General features: G+C 39.3%; 2 pseudogenes; one reads left to right on the top strand and one right to left on the bottom strand.

The window, feature by feature from the left end:
• Nucleotides 1-2,189: 2,189 nt before the first annotated feature.
• On the bottom strand, nt 2,190-3,159 carry LOC113249073 (olfactory receptor 11G2-like; annotated as a pseudogene).
• A 7,302-nt stretch (nt 3,160-10,461) lies between these two features.
• Nucleotides 10,462-10,544, top strand: LOC125281079 (U4 spliceosomal RNA; annotated as a pseudogene).
• Nucleotides 10,545-22,681: the final 12,137 nt, after the last annotated feature.

Genomic DNA, 22,681 nt, shown 5'->3' on the forward strand with positions numbered 1-22,681 from the left:
CAGAAAGAAAGAAAGAAAAAAAAAAGCCTAAGTCTGTTCTCTGCAGTTCTGGTGTTAGCTCTTCTTTTACTGTAAGCAGGACTGCCCTGCCCCCACTTCTCCTTGGGAATCTGGAGCTGCTTGCAATAAAAAGAAAAGCAGGTCTGCATCCCAAACTTGTGTTTATGCCAGTCCCTATACCCACTTGTTTCTGATTTGTCTCTGTATTTTTGCTTGGTTTTTCTACAAGATCATCTTTGGAAAGTGAAGGAAGCGAGCCCATGTGCAATTTAGATGCAATAAAAGCAATAGAAAAGAATTTCTGATTTTGTCATGACTAAGCAGCTTGTCTTAAACTAATCTTTCCACCAAAAATAACCACAAAATCTGGACAGAATACCTAACACAATCCTTTGAAGGCACTGGAAAACAGTCAACACAGGCAAGACTTCAGGGGTTACAATTCCAAGAAGGGAAGGACAAGGAAATGAGTTTTATATTCACCTTGAGTGATTTTTTCCTGAGGACGTTTGACATTTCCCTGGGTGGGGGCAGTATGAGGATATGGAGGCATGTGGGAAAGAATGGCAGAAAGGAAGAATAAAGTCTCAGCAGAAAGCAGGAATTTCACTGATTTGAGAATATAAAGGGTTCAGTGTTTGTGGCCACTAGAGAAGGTAGAGTTTGAGAAACAAGTCCTGGAGAGAGGAGAACCACAGAGAAATGAGGCTAAAATATGATGTGGTATCCCTTCAAGGCATTTATTGATTTCTAATCCATTAATGTGCAAGATGAGATTTCAAGAAATCTAGCAGAAAGCAAAACTGGAAGTCTAAAGAGCTGAGCAGAGGTTTCAGGAGCATGGGGTTCAAGGAGCGCAGAAATAGAAAGCCAGGGTATGCTGAAGTGGAGGGGCCCTGAAAACAGTCCAGGCTAATAGATGAGACTCAGAAGACTTCCCTGGAGTATGAGTCACATTCCAGGAATAAAGGCAAGACTGGCCTAGGCTATTTTTATACTTAAATTGAAATCTTTACATGAAATCAAAATTATCAGCCTCCATTTTCTCTACCGCTACAAGAAAGTTAAAAAAAAAAATGCATGCTAAGAAACAGGACAAATGATCAAGTACCAGGGGAAGAAATAAACCACAGATCCATGCCTATAGGTGCTTAAGGTTTTTGGTCAGCAGTACAATGAATAATTTTTGGGAAAAAAATTAGTTAGTTTTTTTTGTTTTTGATGTTCAACATCTCTGATCATCAGGGACAATGCAAATCAAAATCACAATGAGATATCACCTCACATCTGTCAGAATGGCTAAAATAAAAGACACAAGAAACAAGTGTTGGCAAGGATGTGAAGAAAATGGAACCCTTGTGTACTATTGTTGGGAATGCAAACTTGTGCAGCCACTGTGGAAAACAGTATGGAGGTTCCTCAAAAAATTAAAAATAGAAATACCATATGATCTAGTAATTCCACTACTGGATATTTAACGAGGGGAAACAAAAACACTAACTCGAAAAGATACACACATCCCTATGTTTATTGCAGCATTATTTACGACAGCTTAGACATGGAAGCAAGCCAAGTGACCAACAAGAGACAAATGGATAAGGAAAAGACACACAATGGAATACTACACAGCCACAGAAAAGGGTGCGATCTTGCCATTGAGACAACTTGGATGGACCCTAGAGGGTATTTCACTAAGTGAAATATGTTAGAGAAAGACACAATGCCATATGATTCCACTTGTAAGTGTTATTTTAAAAAAATGAATAAACAAAAAGCAGAACCAGACCTATAAATATAGAGAATAAACAAATGGTCACCAGTGGAGAGTGGAGTGGGAGTTGGACAAAATGGGTGAAGAGGAGAGGGAGGTACAGGCCTCCAATTATGCAATGAGTAAATCACATGAATAAAAAGCCAGAGCATAAGGAATACAATCAGTGATAATGTAATAGCAATGTAATGAGACAGATGATAGCTATACTTGTGGTGAACATAGCATAATGTATAAGCTTGTCAAATTGCTGAGTTGTATACCTGAAACTAGTGTAATGTTGTGTGTCAACTATATTCAAAATTTTAAAAACAAACTAGTTTTTTTAACCTGAAAATAAGTTAAATACAATTTTTGTAAATAAGTTAAATATAATATTGGGCTCTAATTTCCCAAGAGCCTTTTTGATGAACACCATTTACATTCCCAGAAGTTTCTGCAGTGCATTTTTCATATCTTTGTTCCTAAGACTGTATATCACAGGATTAAGGAGTGGGGTCACAACAGAATAGAACAGAGTCACAATCTTTTGTGCTCCACCTTCATGCTTAGATGTTGGGCTCCCATACATAACAAGTACTGAGCCATAGAACAGTGAAACCACGGCCAGATGAGACCCACAGGTGGAGAAAGCCTTTCTTTTCCCAGCTGCTGAAGAGACTTTGAGTACTGCTCTTAGGACCAGAGCATAGGACCCCATGATGAAGAGAAAGAGAGTGATGAGGGGCAGAAGACTGAAGGTGGAGAAGACATGTTCTACCACAGGAGCTTTTTTGCAAGTGAGTGCTAGAAGAGGACCCAGATCACACAGGAAGTGGTCAATGATCCTGGATCCACAGAAGGACATTTGGGAGATGATGATGATGGGAATCAAGAACCAGAAGAAACCAAGTATCCAGCAACTGACCACAAGATTGGTGCAGAGACGTCCTGTAATAATGGATGGATAACGTAGAGGCCGGCAGATGGCAAGGTACCGATCAAATGCCATAACAGCCAAGGAAAAGCACTCTGTAGAGCCCAAGGAGAAGAAAAAGTAGAACTGGAGAAAGCACCCAGAGAAGGAGATGACCTTGGTGTCAGAGAGGAAGTTGGCCAACATGTTGGGGACAGTGGAGGTGACATACCAGATCTCTAGGAAGGAGAAGTTGGTGAGCAAGATGTACATGGGAGTGTGGAGTCTCTGATCCCAGTACACGGCACAGATGATAGACCCATTGCCCATGAGGGTCAGGAGGTAGAGAACAGAGAAGAGCAGAAAGAGGAGGATCTGCCCTTCCCTGGGGCAAGGGAAGCCCAGGAGGTTGAAGCCAGTGATTGTGCTGGAGGTGTTGGAGATTTTCATGGGTCTGGGAGCTGTGAAAAGACCATCACATTATTGAATGTCTGTGTAGATAGGGACCCAGATGTGTATCAAAACCACCCAGTGGAATGCAATAAACACTTATATCTCAGTAATTACTATTTTTGTCTAATCCTGAAATACTGTTCTAGTTGAGTTGTTGGACTGAAAAACACAAGAAGTTGGTGAATATCAGTGGGTAGACAGAGATGTTTCTTTATTGTGAAATATATGCAAACATACTTACTACATAAGCTTATAACTTGATCATTAACATAAATGCCCAAGGTAACCACTGAGGTCAAGAAAGAGACTATCACTTGCACCCTAGAACCTTCCCTCACGCTCCATTCCAATCAGTATCCTCTGCCTCTCTATCCTTCCAATTGTAACACTGTCCTTTCCTTATGGTAATCACTTCCTTTTGTTTATTTTAGTAACTAAGTATGCATCCCTGAACAAAAGTATTTGGTTTTGCTTGTTTTTGTAGTTTACATAAGTGAAATTATACTTTTGGCTGACCTCTTTGTTCAACAGTAAGGTTTGTGAAATTCATATTGTTGCATTATCTGTAGTTTCCCCATTTTTACTTCTCTATATTATTACATTCTATGAATAAACCACCAGTTAGAGGAATTATTTCCACTTTGAAGCTACCAGGAATAACTCTATGAAGACATAGTTCATTTTTCCTGGTTCACACTTGCACTCGTTTCTATAGGCTGGACACAGAAGTGTGTATTTTCAACTTTATTAAACTAAACAATGTTCCGTTCTTATTGCACTATTTTTCACTTCTATTGACCATATACGAGAGCTCTGATGGTCTACATTCTTTCCTAATGTTAAGGTCAATGTTTACCAGGGCCAGGGGAATGCTGTAAAGACTGTTTTAATGGCTTCTCCCTTTTTTGTTTTCTTCTGGTGATATTGGACTGGGTGGTTCTCTCCTTGTCAGAACTTTTTTCCTAAAGTAGCTGGTTATATCAAAATTGCTCTGCTCTCAAGAGAGTAGTCCAGAAGTGAGGAAAAAAAAAAAAAGAAAACGGTCCCCAAAGTTGATTTATGAGAACATTGTAATGCATGATGTAATTTACAGCCACTTCTGGGGAGTTTGTTGTTCATCTTACATGAACATTGAGTCTTGTGATCAGCCTTATAATTTAAATAAGGCATTTCTTTACTGTACCTACATTTCCAATGTGCCTCTCCCAGAGAGAATTCTTTGAAAGGCTCACTCAGAAGCATCTTTCTGAAGGGGAAGTTTCACATAGAACTTTTTCGTAGGCTTGAAGTCAGTTTGTGTAAGTTAGTGTACCAGAAATGCTTGGGAATTAGCACAATGCTTTGCACTTAGGTAGCTTTTAATAAATACCTATAAAATGAATGAATAATGCACTTATTTCAGTTCCTAGAAAGAGATCACACCAACAGGGCTATGGGCAAAGCTGACTCAGATTGTGTGGCCTTGGAGCAGTGACCCTTGGGCCTATTGGAATCACTTTCTCTTTTGAGGGAGTTAACAATCTCAATTATTCTGTTTGGTAAGGCAGTCTACCAGCTTCACGAGTAAAACACTCAAATTGTAGGAAATAGCTGCAGCTCACCCTTGTTACTATAGTTCCCCAGCCACCTAGGGTAGATACAGTTCAGGGATAGATGAGCATTAATGTGGTTTTGTGGAAACAAGTCTTTGATGGTTTGGGCTGGGGATATGACTACAAAATTTTCTGTTTTGTAGAGCTGTTCTATTTCTATTTCTATTCTAGTTCCATAAACTGTGGAACCTGATACTACTGCTCTAATGTTAAGGTACATGTAGCAGGAAACTTGAAAAGAAGAGAAAACATTAATTTTTTTGCTCCCTTCTAGTCCCTGTTTGGGAGTGCCTCAAGGCAGAATGACCTTGGATGGTTACACATTTGCATAACGGCTTCATGTTTTTCTCAGTTTAAAAAAAACAACAACACACCACACCACACCACAAAGCACAACCTTTGTTATATAATCCCACCCTTACTCCTGGGTCTTGGTTATGGAAGCCTCTGTAAATAGGGCATACATAAGGAACGTGAAAAATATCCATGTGCATTATCTGGAATGTAGTATCAGTTAATCAAACTATTTCTGAGAGTTGGCATAGTTATGTAAGGAGTCTGACAGTGGTCTTTTGGAGTATTCAAAAACAGTAAGATTTCCCTGAATAAAATGACAGAAGTGTCAGGGGAGAAGTCCTTGATGATAGTGCATTCTTGTGTTGATTTGAGAGGAAGATTTATGATCGGGGACCAGCAAACTGAGTAATAGTTTGGAACTTCTAAACTGTGTACAAAACTTCCCTCTCTGAGCCAGATCTATTTCTGGATTTTGTATGATTTTCACGACATGGGGAACTCATGTGGCCAATATAATTTCCCAAGATCCTGCTAGTTTATGTCTTATACTACAGTGGGTCTTTGAGAGCCTCAGCTGTGGGAGGAAGAGGCTCTGGTTCTTGGACCATAGACTTACACTTTCTAGATGCCCTTGCCTCTCTGATTTTAAGAACGTGTGACTTGGGACTGTGGCTAAGTTTCAGATACCAAGTATTCATCGTTTGAAGGCAAACTTAAAGCAGACATAAAATATCTAATACACCTTTGCGTTACTTTACCCTATTCTCATTCAGGATGAGCATTTTTAGAATGTAGGCTTTCCTGAAGCAACCACATTTCCAAATGCCCTGTTCTTTGAATGGGGCAGTGAACAAACGTCGAAGCCATGACAATACATAACTGGTAATGAATGGAAAGAGGGACTTAGAATAAATTTGTTTTAATATGTGAAAGCCGCATATGGACTCCAATTCCATAAAGTTAGAAAAGGTCCTTTTTAGGCCTAACAGTTTTAATACTGACTCTGAAATGTCATTCAGTTTTCAATAGGTCAAAATAATTTATTACTAATTGTGGTCGGGGCATTTCTTTTCTTCTTTTCTTTTCTTTCTTTTCTTTTCTTTTCTTTTCTTCTTTCCTTCCTTCCTTCCTTCCTTCCTTCCTTCCTTCCTTCCTTCCTAGGCTCCACGCCCAGCATGGGGCTTGACCTTAAGACCCTGAGGTCAAGACCTGAGCTGAGGTCAAGAGTCAGATGCTTAACTAACTGAGCCAGTTAGGCACCCTGTGGTTGGGGCATTTTTAATCAAAGTGCTTTGCAGGATGCGTCTAAAGGTTATTTTTTGCAATAATCACTTCGTCCATCACCTCAAAATATTTTCAGCACTTTGAACGGCTTAATGTTCAAGAAGTTACTTTTCCTGCTTTAGTCTAATATTGCGTCTCTTCCTTTCTTTTACCCCTCACATCCAGTTCACCAGCAAGATGTTGCTGCTTCTAAACTATGACTCGTGTCATACACTTCTCTTTGTCTTCGCTGTTGTCTCCCAAGTTCAAATGACCATCTTTTCTTCCTGGGACTTCGGCAGCAGCAACCTAAAAGAACTCCTTGCTTCTACTTTTGTTCCTTTACCCTCTATTTTCCAAGCAGCAGCATATAACTTCTTAAAAACCGAAACACCAATCATGTTAGACTTTTGAGTGAAACCATTCCCTCTCAGAGCAGTTCTGTGTCAGGGGGTCTCACAGCGCTCTTCTAGAAAACAGGAACGGCCATCACCGTTTTACGCTCCAACTAATATATTTAACAGGACTGTATTGCTACTTACCTTTTACCACTTAGCTCCTCTGTACAGAAGAAACTATGATGTTTACTGGCCACAAGTCTGAGCAGGAGCTGTCAAAAAAAAAAAAAAAAAGGAAAAGGAAAAGAAACAAAATACTGGTGGATTCCTGCTGTATCGACTGCAGAGGGCGCTGTGAACATCAATGTGTTTATGACCCCAGGCTGAGTTAAGGGACTGAGTTAAGACAGCAGTCATCTTTTTTGGGTTTACTTGTTAAATTTGGGAAAGGTTGAGATGGACTAAGTGAGTGAGTGAGCCAGGTCCTGGGATACATAGCTGGAGGAAGACATTTCCTGATCATGGTGTGTGGACGGGTTTGGCCCTGTCTCCATAGCTAGTCTGGAGATGGCTCATGACCACTCAATTCCCTCCGTTAGCTAGCTTGTATAGTTTCCGCGAGGGTGCTGTCACATTTTTAATGTTGGGTAATCTGTAGAAAATACTGAAGAGTAAGGATCATTTTCCTGATTGGGGTGAGTGGTAGGCAGGTGCGCATAATGGAAAAAACATTGGATTTAGAGTCAACAGCTTTTTCTTATTAGTCATAGGAAATTGATACTCCGTTTCTTTAGTGATAAAGTGGGCCTAATAATGCCCTTTCTAAAGGGCTGTTGTAAAGATTATCGAATGAGATAAATGCCTGCAGCAGTACCTGGACCACTGCCTGACCAGTAAAAGCTTAAGAAATAATTGGCTGAATGTGTACGGCTGTGGCAATTTCGAAGAGAGCTATGGACAGAAGCTAGTAGATTATGACTTTTGCTCTTCTAAACCCTTCATAACCTTTTTACCTGGGTCAGCAAAAGGAATTCCAAGCTGAAGTTTCTCAAAAGCTCTTCATTTTCTTAGATGGAGAGGAGAAAAGAAGTGGAAGTGGTTGTGATAAGGATCCTTGATTGTGTTTGTGGAAGTTGTTGAGGGGTTATAAACAGAGCCTGTCAGGAAGTCAGCCCTGTTGTTTTGATCCTTGAGGATCCATTTACTGCTTCTAAAAAGAAAACAGTGTCAAGAGACATCTCTATGCTTGTTATTCACTTCCCTTGGGGGCCTACCTTAATTTCTGTGTGTGTGTGTCTGTTTTTCCAATACAAGTTGAAATACTTTCCTTGCTTTATATCTCATACCGGTAGAATGATATATTGACAAATCAATTGATTGTTATATTAGTCAACCCACAATTCTATCTCTAACTTCCCTAAGTATGCCCCTTTGCAATTCCTCCCTCCTTCCTCTCCCTGACATCACTCTCTACATAACCACTGCTATTTCTCTTACTGTAGATGTTTGCATTTTTCATAGCTATATATATGTGAGAGATATATATATCTTATATATATGACATATATGTTATATGTGTATATTTGGGATCATACTTAATGTATTTTTTCTAGTTTCTTTCATTCAGCACAAGTGTTAGATACAACAACATGAATGAATATCAATCGATGCATTATTCCTTTTTATTTCTGAATCATATTCTTTTATATAGGTAGACATGAATTTTCTCATTTGTTCGCCTTTGATAGATGTTTGGGTTGTTTCCAGTATCGTGTTATTATAAATAAAACTGCTAGGAACATTTGTGTATAAGACTTTGCACGTCCCATGCTTTTCTCTCTTAGGTAAATAGCTAGGGAGAAAATGGCTTTACGATATGGTGGATACATGCTTAACTTTTTAAGAAACTGCCAAACTGTTTGCTCACGTGCTTGTGCCATGGTACATTCACACTAGCAGTGTACGAGAGCTCTGGTGCCTTTGTGTCATCACCAACACTGGGACAGTTGGCCTTCTCCGTTTTAGTGATTCTGGAATGTATAGAGTGGTAGCACATTGTGATTTTAATTTGCAATGCCCTAACGACTAGTGATGTTGAATATGTTTTCATTTGCTTATTTTCCATTTGTATATGTTCTGTTCAGTGTCTGCTCAAATATTTTTCCATATTTTTATTGGGTCATTTGTTTTCTTATCGATATTTTGAGTGTTTTTTAAAATATATTCTGGATGCAAGTCCTTCAGCAGAACCAAGCTTTGCCAATATTTTCTCCTAGGCTGTGGCTTGTCTTTTCACTCTTAATAGTGTCTTTCCAAGAGCAGATTTTTTGATTTTGGTGGAGTCTAGGTTATGAATTTGTTGTTTTATGAATCATGCTTTTGGTGTTGTATTTAAGAAATCTTTGCCTAAGCCAGGGTCACAAGGATTTTCCCGTCTTGTCTTTTAGATATTTTATAGTTGTAGGTTTTATAATCGATGGCCTATTTTGAGTTAATTTGTATTTTATGAGGTATTGAGATACTAAGTTTATTTTTTTTTTTTTTTTTTTTTTAAAGATTTTATTTATTTATGTGACAGAGAGACAGCCAGCGAGAGAGGGAACACAGCAGGGGGAGTGGGAGAGGAAGAAGCAGGCTCCCAGCGGAGGAGCCTGATGTGGGACTCGATCCCGGATCGCCAGGATCACGCCCTGAGCCGAAGGCAGACGCTTTTAACGACTGCGCTACCCAGGCGCCCCTTAAGTTTATTTTTTTTGATATGGGTATTCAATTATCCCAGCACCATGTATTAAAATTACTATCCTTTCTCCACTCGTTGTTTTTGTTTAAAATCGGGACTATTTCTGGATGCTGTTTCCTTCTATTGATCCGTTTGTTTAACTTAATGTCAATGCTGCGTTGTTTTAATCATTTGTAGTTTTATAATAAGTCTTAAACAGTGTTACTCCAACTTTATATTGTCTAGTGTAAGTCCTTTGCATTTCTAAATTTGAAAATTAGCTTTCTAATTTCTATCAAAAAACCCCCTGGGATTTTGATTGAGATTGCATTGAATCCATAGATCATTTTGGGAAGAAATGATATCTTAACACTACTGAATTTCCTAACCCATCGACAAGTTATATCTTTACAGGTATTTATCTCTTTAATTTCTCTCAACTATGTTTGTCGTTTGCATTCTGTAAATCTTTCATATCTTTTAACAGTTCTATCTGTATTCAGTATATTTTGATGCCATTGCAAATGGCATCATTTTTTTTAAATCTCAATTTCTGATTGTTGCTAATGCTTACTTATAGAAATACAATTGGTTTTAATTATTTTATTTAGTTTTTTAAAGATGTGTTTATTTGACAGAGACAGAGTTGCAGAGAAGCAGGCAGAGCAGTAGGCAAGGGGGAGGGAGAAGCAGGCTCCCTGCTGAGCAGGGAGCCCAATTTGGGGCTCAATCCCAGGACCCTGGGATCATGATCTGAGCAAAAGGCAGACGCTTCACTGACTGAGCCACCCAGGGGCCCCATACAATTGATTTTTATATATAGTTCTTGTACCTTGAAATCTTGAAAGACTTGCTTATTAGTTATAGTAACCTCTTTTGTTGATTCCATCGGATTTTCTACATAGATGATCATGTCATGTCTAATTAACGACAGTACCCCTTCTTTCTTCAATCAGGATGCCTGTTGCTTTGCCTGATTGCACTACCATTTGCAATACAATGTTGAATAGAAATGGTAAGAGCAGAATTCTTGTCTTGTTTCTGATTTTAGGAGAAAGCATTCACTTTCACATTTAAGTATGATGTTAGATGTAGGTGTTTGAAAACATTCTTTACAGATCAAAGATGTTTTGAGCTTTGCACAGTGTCAGTATCATAGCCAATGAGGTTCATCTGAGGTGCGATTATTGCTAATTGAAAGCTCTTCACAGATCGAAGAGGCTTCTGTCTACCCCCGTTTGCTAAGAACTTTTATCAGGTATGGGTGTTGGCTAGAATATAGTTCAGTAGGTGCAGGTGTATGATGTGTTACCTAGATTCTTAGGTGCCAACGTGGGCATTTACATCACCTAACAGGGTTAAATGGGAACACTAATGTCAAATTTCAAACAACCCAGTTCTGAGAAACGTTTCGCCTGTCCATTCCAATTGTTAGTTGATAGTTCCCTGTATTAAAGTTTCATTTTTAAAGGAAATATCACATAAACATCAGCAATAACTAAGTCTTAAGAAGGGCCCGATAAAATAAAAACACATTCTCCACGTCTGGTGTTTTCATGGCAGCATACACTACTCATGCCAATGACATAGGAATATTTTCTTAGACAGAGGCTGCATCCATAAGCTATCACCAGTGCAGGTGTTAGCAGCCTATGGCCTGTGATCTCAAGTTGGTTCAGTTTGCCAAGGTGACTCTCACTATCACAGACGTCTATTCATGTGTAGAGGTTACTCTCTGCTCTGAAGGTGACTTGTTCCCATCAAGCTGTGTGAGATGAAACCACAGTGGGGGAGTAGTTGGTCCTCGTGGCTGCTGAATATACTTTTTACTTTGTTTTAATTTCTCTCTCCCTGCTTCCAGGATCCTGAGGGCACCATGCTCTCACTGCCACTCACCTCAGTATCTGCCCTCTAGAGTCCTACAAATTCCAGTCACTATCCTATTTGGATCAAGTTATAGAAATGAAAAACCCTCTCTCCTTATTTCAGCCAGCATTTTATCTTGTAAATTTGAGAGGAAAACTCAAAGGAAATAAAAAAAAACAAAACCAAGGAAAATGCATTTCTTCAGAACATAATTCAGGTAATCAAGATAGTTACCTGAAAGTTTGTTTGAATAATAGAGTTTACGGGATTTATGTACTGCTTCTCATGACCAACCCCCTGCCCCTCATTTTAATCATGTCAGGAGGAACTCTTCCCCAAATATCCACTTCTTTTTCCTTTCTCTGTCACCCTTTCCTTCAACCTCTCACTTTTCTTTGGATAGCAGGTATGACAGCGCTATGGTCAAAAGTGGAAGTGAGGGCTGGGACGCCTGGTGTGGGGCGGACATCCCAGGACACTGCAGGGTTGAGCAGCAGCAACAGTAACAGAGTTAAAGTGGCCAGAACATCACTGGAGAATGGCCCGCCATCCCTCTGTTCTGAGACAGAGGCTGAGATTTGGCCACTGCTGCTCTGACTCTCAGAAGAGGCACAGCAAAACGCCAGGGAAAGCTGCCAGAGAACAAAAGCCTGGAAATACCGGCTCACACTGTGTCCGTCCCCATCCCCCCTCGCAGGGGACAGGAGACTCTACCCAAAGAGGATTGCCTGAGTATGAGCGCGGCAGGCCCCTCCCCCAGAAGGCAGGCTAAAAAATCAAGAAGCCCACACCCGGGGGCGCCTGGGTGGTGCAGTCATTAAGCTCCTGTCTTCGGCTTAGGGTGTGATCCCGGCATTCCGGAAAGGAGTCCCTCATCGGGCTCCTCCGCTGGGAGCCTGCTTCTTCCTCTCCCACTCCCCTGCCTGTGTTCCCTCTCTCTCTGGCTGTATACCTGCCACATAATAAAATAAAATTTTTAAGGAAGAAGCCCACATCCCTAAGATCGCTATAAAAAAGGGGGCATGGCCTGGGTCCCAGTCAATAATTTGGGCTCTGGACAACCCTGCAAACTCTCCTCATCAGAATGACGAGAAGGAGAAGTCCCACCCAGCAAAGAAAAGACAATGAGTCTGTGGCTTCTGCCACAGAAATAATGGATATGGATGTAACCAAATTATCAGAAATGGAATTCAGAGTAACAATGGTCAAGATGATGAGTAGACTTGAAAAAAGTATTAATGAAAATGTTACTGAGAATATAGAATCCCTAAGGGCAGAAATGAGAGCGAATCTGACAGATTAAAAATTCTATGAGCCAAATGCAATCAAAACTAGAGGCTTTGATGGCAAGGGTCGCTGAGGCAGAGGAACATATTAGTAAATTGGAGGATGGGTTAGGAGAAGAAAAAACGAAAATAGAAGCTGGACTTAAAAAATCCACGCCCACGAATGTAGGTTACGGGAGATTACTGACTCAATGAAACGATCCAATGTCAGAATCATCGGCCTCCCCGAGGGGGTGGAGAAAAACAGAGGTCTAGAAGAGATATTTGAACAAATTGTAGCTGAAAACTTCCCTAATCTAGCAAGGGAAACAAACATTCATGTCCAAGAGGCAGAGAGGACCCCTCCCAAGCTCAACCATGACAAACCTACGCCACGCCACGTCATAGTGCATTTCACAAATATTAGATCCAAGGATACAGTATTGAAAGCGGCCAGGGCAAAGAAATTTCTCACGTACCAAGGCAAAGGCATCAGAATTACGTCAGACCTGTCTACACAGACCTGGAATGAGAGAAAGGGTTGGGGGAGCATTTTTAAAGCTCTTTCAGAGAAAAACATGCAGCCAAGGATCCTTTATCCAGCAAGGCTGTCATTCAGAATTGATGGAGAAATAAAGACATTTCAGAATCGACAGTCACTAGCCAATTTCGTAACCACGAAACCAGCCCTACAGGAGGTATTACGGGGGGTTCTATAAAAGTAAAAAGGCCCCAAGAGTGATACAAAACAGAAAGTCACAGCCAATACAAACAAAGACTTTACTGACAACATGGCAGAATTAAAAGCATATCTCTCAGTACTCAGCCTTAACATTAATGGTTTAAATTCTTGCTTTAAACGCCACAGGGTTGCAGATTGGATAAAAAGAAATGACCCATCCATTTGCTGTCTACAAGAGACTCATTTCGAACCCAAAGATGCATTCAGACTGAGAGTAAGGGGATGGAGTACCATCTTTCACGCAAATGGACCTCAAAAGAAAGCTGGAGTAGCAATTCTCATATCAGAAAAATTGGATTTTAAACTACAGACTATAGTTAGAGATGCAGAAGGGCACTATATTATTCTTAAAGGAAGTATTCAACAAGTGGACATGACAACTATAAATATATATGCCCCCAACAGGGGAGCAGCAAGATACACAAGCCAACTCTTAACCAGAATAAAGAGACATATAAATAAAAATACATTAATAGTAGGGGACCTCAACACTCCACTCTCAGAAATAGACAGAACACCCTGGCAAAAACTAAGCAAAGAATCAAAGGCTTTGAATGCCATACTCGATGAGTTGGACCTCTTAGATATATATAGAACACTACACCCCAGAACCAAAGAATACTCATTCTATTCTAATGCCCATGGAACATTTTCAAGAATAGACCATGTTCTGGGACACAAAACAGGTCTCAGCCGATACCAAAAGATTGAAATTATCCCCTGCATATTCTCAGACCACAACGCTCTGAAATTGGAACTCGACCACAAGGAAAAATTTGGAAGAAACTCAAACGCTTGGAGACTAAGAACCATCCTGCTCAGGAATGACTCGATAAACCAGGAAATCAAAAATCAACTTAAACAATTTATGGAGACCAACGAGAATGAAAACACAACAGTCCAATACCTATGGGATACTGCAAAGGCAGTCCTGAGGGGTAAATACATAGCCATCCAAGCCTCACTCAAAAGAATATAAAAATCTAAAATGCAGTTTTTACATTCTCACCTCGAGAAGCTGGAACAGCAACAGAGGGACAGGCCTAATCCACTCACGAGGAAGCAGTTGACCAAGATTAGAGGAGAATTCAATGAATTAGAAAACAGAAGTACAGTAGAGCAAATCAACAGGACTAGAAGCTGGTTCTTTGAGAAAATCAATAAAATTGACAGACCACTAGCAAGACTTATCCAAAAGAAAAGAGAAAGGACCCAAATTATTAAAATTATGAATGAAAAAGGAGAGGTCACGACCAACACCAATGAAATTGTTAGGTTTATTAGGAACTTTTATCAACAGCTATATGCCAATAAATTAAGCAATCTGGAAGTGATGGAGGCCTTCCTGGAAACCTATAAACTACCAAGACTGAAACAGAAAGAAATTGATTTTTTAAACAGGCCAATTAATTATGAAGAGATTGAGTCAGTGATAAACAACCTTCCAAATAACAAAACTCCAGGCCCGGACGGTTTTCCTGGGGAATTCTACCAAACATTCAAAGAATAAATAATACCTATTCTCCTAAAGCTATTTCAAAAAATAGAAACAGAAGGAAAGCTACCAAACTCATTCTATGAGGCCAATATTCCCTGATCCCCAAACCAGGCAAAGACCCCATCAAAAAGGATAATTACAGACCGATTTTCCTAATGAAAATGGACGCCAAAATCCTCAGCAAGATCCTTGCTAATAGAATCCAACAGTACGTTAAAAGGATTATCCATCATGACCAAGTGGGATTCATCCCTGGGATGCAAGCGTGGAACAACATTCGCAATTCGATCAACGTGATACATCATATCAACAAGAAAAGACTCAGGAACCATATGATCCTCTCAATTGATGCAGAAAAAGCGTTTGACAAAATACAGCATCCTTTCCTGATTAAAACCCTTCAGAGTGTAGGAATAGAAGGTACATTTCTCAATCTCATAAAAGCCATCTATGAAAAGCCTACTGCAAATATTATTCTCAATGGGGAAAAGCTGGAAGCCTTTCCCTTAAGATCAGGAACACGACAAGGATGCCCACTCTCGCCACTATTATTCAACATAGTACTAGAAGTCCTTGCAACAGCAATCAGACGACAAAAAGGGATCAAAGGTATTCAAATCGGCAAAGAAGAAGTCAAAATGTCTCTCTTCGCAGACGACATGCTACTCTATATGGAAAACCCAAAAGAAGCCACTCCCAAACTATTAGAAGTTATAGAGCAATTCAGTAACGTGGCGGGATACAAAATCAATGCTCAGAAATCAGTTGCATTTCTGTACACGAATAACGGGAACGAAGAAAGAGAAATTAGGGAATCCATCCCATTTACAATAGCATCAAGAACCATACATTACCGTGGAATTAACTTCACCAGAGACGTAAAGGACCTATATTCTAGAAACTATAAATCACTCTTAAAAGACATTGAGGAAGACATAAAAAGATGGAAAGATATTCCATGCTCATGGATCGGAAGAATTAACATAGTTAAAATGTCCATGCTACCCAGAGCAATCTACACTTTCAATGCTATCCCGATCAAAATACCGAGAACGTTTTTCAAAGAACTGGAACAAATAGTCCTTAAATTTGTATGGAACCAGAAAAGACCCCGAATTGCCAAGGAACTGTTGAAAAGGAAAAACAAAGCTGGGGGCATCACAATGCCGGATTTCGAGCTGTACTACAAAGCTGTGATCACAAAGACAGCATGGTACTGGCACAAAAACAGACACATAGACCAATGGAACAGAATAGAGAGCCCACAAATGGACCCTCAGCTCTTTGGGCAACTAATATTTGATAAAGCAGGAAAAAACATCCGGTGGGAAAAAGACAGTCTCTTCAATAAATGGTGCTGGGAAAATTGGACAGCTACATGCAAAAGAATGAAACTTGACCACTATCTCACACCATACACAAAAATAAACTCCAAATGGATGAAAGACCTCGATGTGAGACAGGAATCCATCAAAATTCTAGAGGAGAACATAGGCAGCAACCTCTACGACATCGGCCAAAGCAACCTTTTTCACGACACATCTCCAAAGGCAAGAGAAACAAAAGACAAAATGAATTTATGGGACTTCATCAAGATTAAAGGTTTCTGCACAGCCAAGGAAACAGTCAGAAAAACTAAGAGGCAGCCCACGGAATGGGAGAAGATATTTGCAAATGACACTACAGATAAAGGACTGGTATCCAAGATCTACAAAGAACTTCTCAAACTCAATACACGAGAAACAAATAAACAAATCAAAAAATGGGCAGAAGATATGAACAGACACTTTTCCAATGAAGACATACAAATGGCTAACAGACACATGAAAAAATGTTCAAAATCATTAGCCATCAAGGAAATTCAAATCAAAACCACACTGAGATACCACCTTGCGCCAGTTAGAATGGCAAAAATAGACAAGGCAAGAAACAACAATTGTTGGAGAGGATGTGGAGAAAGGGGATCCCTCCTACATTGTTGGTGGGAATGCAAGTTGGTACAGCCACTCTGGAAAACCGTGTGGAGGTCCCTTAAAAAGTTAAAAATTGAGCTACCCTATGATCCAGCCATTGCACTACTGGGTGTTTACCCCAAAGATACAGACGTAGTGAAGAGAAGGGCCATATGCACCCCAATGTTCATAGCAGCAATGTCCACAATAGCTAAATCGTGGAAGGAGCCGAGATGCCCTGCAACAGATGACTGGATTAAGAAGTTGTGGTCCATATATACAATGGAATATTACTCAGCAATCAGAAAGAATGAGTTCTCAACATTTGCTACAACATGGACAGCACTGGAGGAGATAATGCTTAGTGAAATAAGTCAAACAGAGAAAGACAACTATCATATGATTTCTCTCATCTATGGAACATAAGAACTAGAATGATCAGTAGGGGAAGAAAGGGATAAAGAAAGGGGGGGTAATCAGAAGGGGGAATGAAACATGAGAGACTATGGACTATGAGAAACAAACTGAGGGCTACAGAGGGGAGGGGGGTGGGGGAATGGGATAGGCAGGTGATGGGTAGTAAGAAGGGCACATATTGCATGGTGCACTGGGTGTTATACACAACTAATGAATCATCGAGCCTTACATCGAAAACCGGGGATGTACTGTATGGTGACTAACATAATATAATAAAAAAACATTATTAAATAAAAAAAAAAGATGTGTGTGATTTCCATGGTGAGAAAAGCAAAACAAAGCCTATGAAATTGCCTACAATTCTGTTGTTAGTCGTCTGGTCTTAACTTATTAATTTATTTTAGGATCCCTTCCATTACTGAGGGACAGTCACCATTTGGGCCTAAGTGCCCCAAGTGACATGATAGAGTGGTGATATTTTTTCATAAAATATAAGTACAGAATAGAGATCCAGATGCTTTTAATAAAAGTATTCCAGCAAAGAATATTTATTGTATTAGTTATAAAATGCATTACTTTCCAGAGGAGGATCTTGATGATTGGAATTAGTGACACAAGAGGTCAGAGTAATTCAGGATTTTCTACTTCACACTTCTCCGTAAGGCTCCTCTTGGGTCTGTGACTGGATCATGTTTGGGTAAAACAAGCTGTGAGCAATTCCTCTATGTCAGGAATTCAGAGAAACCCAGAAGCCAAAGAAACCCCGGGAAAGAGGTCTAAAGGGAGTATTTGGTGCTTAATGTATATGAGGTTGGCAAGGGCTTTGTAAGCCATGTGGGAGAGAACCCACGACCCAGCAGTGCTCGGTCAGGTTGTTCTCCCTCCTCACGATGCCTGCACATCTGCTCTGTGGCAGAGCCACACTCCGCTAAAATCAGAGAGAGCTAAAGTTTTATCTGGCCTGCTCCTCAGAGCCGCTTTGTCAGTCATTTCCAGATGTCACTTCACTAACATGCTGTTTCCCCCAAAGACCTGGTTCTGACTGGATGCACCTCCTGGTTAATAAGGATGGACTTTCCATACTTCCTCATCCTCATCTCTCTCATTTCCTGACTGTCATCCCTTCAGTTGTAAAGATGAACCTCCTCACATTCTTCATGTAAGTTGAGGTGCTATTATTTCCACAAACACATAAAAGAAGGCAGAGCTACAGGGCCCACCTAAGAGCTGTCCTATGCTTGCATGTCTTCTCAACCTACCTCCTTACAGACCTTCTGCTTTCACTGCTGCAGAAGGCAAGCACGATGGAGGGCACGACGTCCTTGGCAGAGAGCAGCCCAGAGAGGGTGCTTACGTTGCTGGAGGCACGATACTGCTTTGGAGAGAAATTGGCATATTTGTTGCACAACAGGAGACTTATCTATGTTTCTCTGGAATCTGTGTTCGATTCCTCCTTGGGGATATAGTCCCTTGTGAATTCCAGAAGTGAGAGTTCATGAGAGAAGATTGTCAGTTATGTGCCAATGTTCCCTTCCCTCAGGAGCCCCTTGATGGGCCTTTGGGGCTGAGGCTCCCTAGTGGTGATCAGATAGATACTCTCATGCTATTCTTAGAACAAATGTGTTTTGTTGTTTGGACAGATTACTCTTTTGATGGTGCAGTCACTATAGCAACACCAGCTGACCTGGGACATGAGCTTCTTATTTATTTTCTTGTTCTTTTACCTTCAGTTTTATTCATTATTTGAGTCTGTGGCAAGTTTTAGATTCTCCTATAGGTCAGTATCAGAGTCATGGCATCAGATTTCTCATGCTCATTCCTGTTGACTCGCTCCATGGGTTGAAAGGGGTTATTCGTTCTTTATACTAACAAGTTTTCTCCCCGGTTCACTCTGTGCTTCTAATATGACACTGATAAGTAAATTCCATTTCACGGTGAACAACTCCAGGAGTAGAGAACATGGGGAATGTGATGGAATGCCACGGTTCTAGAAGACACCTCCCCATGTAGCCCTTTAGGTTATTTCAGACTGTTTTAGCAAATGACCCTAAAGGTTGGCATGATTGTTGAAATTTTCTTTCTTCTTTGTCGTGAGTTATTACTGAGAGAGGCTACTCGAACTTTCGGACCCTTTCGTTTTTATTCCTTTTATGTCGATGTGTGCATGTGTACATGGGTATGAGTGTGCTTAGATATTTGCTAATGTTTTTCTTCTGTTATTGGTTTGGAGCCATCTGTAATGAGACTGCACTCTTGTTAACAATTTATTATTGGCTACACAGCATCCATGAGCAAAAAGTTTCACGAGGGTTTATGACTTGAAGTTTGCTCACTTTCCCAGCATCATTTCTGTAAGGTGGAGATGTGTTTTTGTCTTTTACGTGGTAACAGCACTTTTTGAGTCATGAAAATTGATATCCTAGTCAGCATAACAGCCAGTTTTTTGAGTGATTTATTCATTGAAAGCCTTTGATGTTTGAATGCACAAAGAATTTTCTCGACACTGAGGTCTGCCAGAATTATAATTTGGGAGCAAGAATTTATTCTACTTTCATTGGGTGGACGTTACCACCCCAGATAGTTGAACTGATGTGTTAAACTATAGAATTCAACTGGAGGGAGTTGAGGGGCACTTTTGATCTTTTAAAAAAATAGATCTAAAAATACACAGAGAGACAAACACAAGCATAGTATATATATTCCCATACATAGTAAAGTTCTCCCTTCTGATAAGAAAAGATATTTGTGAAATATTCCCTTATTTTATTTTATTTTTTCCAGTTTTATTGAGTTATAATTAACTTATAACATTATACAAATTTATGTTGTAAAACATAATGATTTGATATATGTATATGTGGAAAATGATTACTACTAAATTTAATTTATAGCCATGACTACACATAGTTACAAAATTTTCTTTTTCTTGTGTTGGAAACTTATAAGATCTATTTTCTTAGCAACTTTTGAATATGCAATTATAATATACGGTTGAGGATAGTCAGCATGCTGTATTTTAGATCCCTAGAGCTTCTTCATCTTATAACTTGGAAGTTTGCATATGTTGACCACCTTCACCCATTTTCTCCACTCTTTATCTCTGATAACCACCAATCTGTTTTGTGTTTTTATGGGTTGGGGTTTTTTGGATTCTACATGTAAGTGAGAACATACACTATTTATTGTTCTCTGTCTGACTTATTTCACTCAGCATAATGCTTTCAATATTCAAGGATGTCACAAATTTCCTTTTCAGTATTTCCTTTTTTATGGCTGAATAATATTCTATCATAATATACATAAAACACGTAAAGTAGAATATAACTTGTATTTTAAATATATTTAAATATATATAATAAATACTAATGAATAATATATATTTTATATATTCTATTACTGTGTGTAACATAAATCCTACCTAACCTATTATATATATTATATACATTTATATTATATATATATATATTTCATATACATATATTGATTTGTATATGTTGAATCTTCCCAGCATCCTGGGGAAAATTCCCGTGATCATGGTGTATGATTCTTTTAATGTGCTGTTGAATTACATCTGTTAGTATTTTGTTGAGAAAATTTGCTTTTATAGTCATCAAAGATATTGGCCTATAGTTTCACAGCAGTTTAAATAGTATTTTTCTGGGTTCACATGTATGGGTATTTATTATGCATTTTATTCCTCGAGATTCTTGGATCTGTCATTTGGTGACTGCTCCTAATTTTCAAAAATTTTTGAAATATTTTGAAAAGTCTTCAAATATTTTTTCTTCCTTGAGCAAACAGAATGAGATGTCATACATGGAATGATAACAGAATCAGCAGAAATAAATGGTTGGATGGGTGGTAGTGTACTAGTTCATATTTCTTTTCAGGTTTGAATAGTGACTATTGCACTTTCCTGTCTGCAACAGGGAGAAGAATAAAATAATTTTGAGTCTAAGTCTACTCTTACTATCTTCTGTATCATATTATTGTAAAAAATAATGTTCACGCACACAGGGAGAGGAGAGTGGCAGTGAGCTCTGCAATGTGAAGATGCAGGGCAGCTCACTCTATCATTGCTAGCTCAAAGAGCAATTATAAGCAGAATGTGAATTCTGTCTTTTTTTTTTCCTTCTTGGGGAATCATTTTGTAGCTGAGAAGGAGACAGCTCTAGAGTAGTTGTTCCTCCCATTCGGCACCTGCCTCTTCAGGAGACGTGGTCTTAAGAATGATTACGGTGAACTGCCCTAGGAAGTCTGTAATTTTGAATGGATTTACTTTGCTCTCAGTTTCATCATTTTTAAAGTTGGAATAGTAATATTATTTACTTAATATGGTTGAGATGAAGATTAAATGAGTTTATTTGTAAGGCAGATACATTTATATATAAAGCCTGACACATTTTTAATACAAAGTAAGCATTTCCTATTATTACTGAGAAAGAGAAAAATATAGTGCAGAGAACCAGTGCCTGAGTGCTATGCTGTAGTGTTCCCCACTAAGCCTGAGTATCTGCATAAAGTATCAGATAAGGTTACTCCGTGACTATGGTGGATTAAGACAAACCAACATCATTTTGTAATCAGATGTGAAGAGAGACAAAGACAAGGGCCCTCTAAAAACCACAAAAATAACTGAACGTCACCTTCTCCCCACTTGTGTGAGTGACTCCTGCTTCTTTACTGTTGACAACTCCAGTCTTGCTTAATTCCTCCCACCTTCTAGGTAAAAATACCTAAGATGCCAATCACTAAATTGCTCACTTTCTGACAGCAGCTTATCTAAAACAGATTCCCATTTTGGTGAACTTTCCCTCAAATCACATGAAGCTCAAATCTTATAAAACCTCTCCAGGTTCTTACTGAGATGTCCTGTGGTTCTTTTGGGATATTCTCCCTTGGTGCAGCAAACTATAAAAATGATTACTACGGCTATCATTATTATCAGTAATATCTTCTTAAGATACAGTCATCATCTTTACTGTAGCCTACAAGATCTACATATTCCAGGCTCTGGCTACCTTAATGATCTTATTCTCATTCACTCCAAGCCAGTCGCACGGGAAATGTACCTTGAACATGCTAGTTTTGCTCCACCTTGAGGGTCTATGTGCTAGAAAGCTTTTTCTGCCTGGAATATTCTTCTTCCAGGTATTCATATATCTTGGTTCCTTGCTTCATTCACTTCTAATCTCCATCTCTTTCAAAAACACTTTATTGACCACCTTGTTTGAAATACACATCAACCGCTTCCCTTTCCTTATTCTATTTTGTTTGTATCACTTAACAGTAAATGGAATTCTGTACCTCTTTATTGTCATTCTCTTGTCCTCTCCAGAGCATAAGCTCTATGAGAACAAAGGTTTTGTCTTGTGCCTTTATTCACTTCTCTATTGCCCACACCTAGAATAATTCCTGGCAAAAAGGAAGAATGTAATAGAAAATTGTCGAAATGGTGAAAGAATTCGTTCTTCATGTCTTAGGAGGCAAGAATAAGAATAAAGCATAGAATCTGTTCTCAGCAACAACATGATGAAAACTGTAGGTGAGACTGGTGTAGGGTGACAGCAAAATTAAAGGGATCACCAAAGTAAAGGGATCACGAGAATGGGT

The sequence above is a fragment of the Ursus arctos genome, unplaced genomic scaffold, assembly GCF_023065955.2.
Source record: "Ursus arctos isolate Adak ecotype North America unplaced genomic scaffold, UrsArc2.0 scaffold_6, whole genome shotgun sequence".
Lineage (NCBI taxonomy): Eukaryota > Metazoa > Chordata > Mammalia > Carnivora > Ursidae > Ursus > Ursus arctos.